Genomic DNA, 1,471 nt, shown 5'->3' with positions numbered 1-1,471 from the left:
GCAATATGTCTTTTGATGTTTTGACTGCTACTTCCATTGGTGTTGATTGTTGTTGTTGTTGTTGTTTGCTGTCAAGTCAGTCCTGACACGCAGTGACCCCTCCTTGGGATTCTGAATCAGTATCACTATGGAAGTAGATTGACCAACCTTCCTTCTGAGGATTGTAGAACCAAGCAATATGAAGTCTTTGACAACTTCAGTATTTTCTCCATTTATCATCATGCTGCTTATTGGTCTAGATGTGAGAATTTTTGTTTTCATTATATTGAGTTGTAATCCATACTGCAGACTGTAGTCTTTAATCTTCATCAGTAAGTGTTCCAAGTCATCCTCACCTTCAGCAAGCAAAGTTGTTTCATCTATCTCAGGTTGTTAATGAGCCTTCCTCCAATCCTGATGCCATGTTCTCCTTCATATAGTCCAGCTTCTCAGATTATTTGCTCAGTATACAGATTGTATAAGTATGGTGAAAGGATACAACCCCAACACATTCCCTTCCTGGTTTTAAATCATGCAGCATCCCCTTGTTTTGTTCGAACAACAGCCTCCTGGTCTATGTACAGGTTCCTCATGAGTACGATCAAGTGTTCTGAAATTCCCATTCTTCTCAATGTTACAAAGGAGCTCCTTTAGGGAGTTTGCATCTTGGTGATTGCATTTCTATTGCTGCTTTAAAAAAATTACCACAAACTTGGTGGCTTAAAACAACATAAATGTATTATCTAACAGTTCTGACAGTCAGAAGCCTGATATGGGTCTCAATGAGCTAAAAGCAAGGCATCAGCCAGGCTGTGTTCTCTCTGAAGTCTCAAGAAAAGCATTTTTTTTCTTGTCTTTTCCACTTTTAAAGGCTACCCCCATTACTTAGGTTGTGGCCTCATTTCATCTTCAAAGCCAGCAAAGGTGTGTCAACTCCTTACATCACATAATTCCAACCTCATTTCCATCATAACATTTCCCTCTCTGACTCTGACTCTCTCACCTCCACTTTTAAGGACCCATGTGATTACATGGTTCACCTGGATAATCCAGGGAAATCACTCTATTTTCTAGTCAGATGATCATCCATGTAAATTCCATCTGCAAACCTAATTCCCATTTGCCATGGAACCTACCATATTCACAGGTTTTGGGAATTAAGACACATCATCTTTGGGGAGGGCATTATCCTGCTACCACACTAATAGTATGTCAATAAATCAGTAAAATATTTTAAGATATGAGAAGTTTGTATAGGTGGAAGTGAGAGAGAGCAGGAAAGATACAAAGGAGTCTGATCATTTCTGCCTGGGGGAAAACCAGATATTGCTATAAATAAATGTCATTGGAATTAGAGTCATAGAAATGCTTGGTTTCTCTCCAAGTTAGTAGGATAAACTGATGTTGTTGTTGTTGTTGTTAAGTGCTGTCGAGTCATTTCCGACTCATAGCAACCCCATGCACAGCAGAACGAAACACTGCCCGATCCTGC

The sequence above is a fragment of the Orycteropus afer genome, unplaced genomic scaffold (genome assembly GCF_000298275.1).
Source record: "Orycteropus afer afer isolate SDZICR_OR568_19922 unplaced genomic scaffold, OryAfe1.0 scaffold00044, whole genome shotgun sequence".
Taxonomy (NCBI): Eukaryota; Metazoa; Chordata; class Mammalia; order Tubulidentata; family Orycteropodidae; genus Orycteropus; species Orycteropus afer.
The sequence above is the reverse complement of the archived record's forward strand: the minus strand, read 5'-3'. Positions refer to the sequence as shown.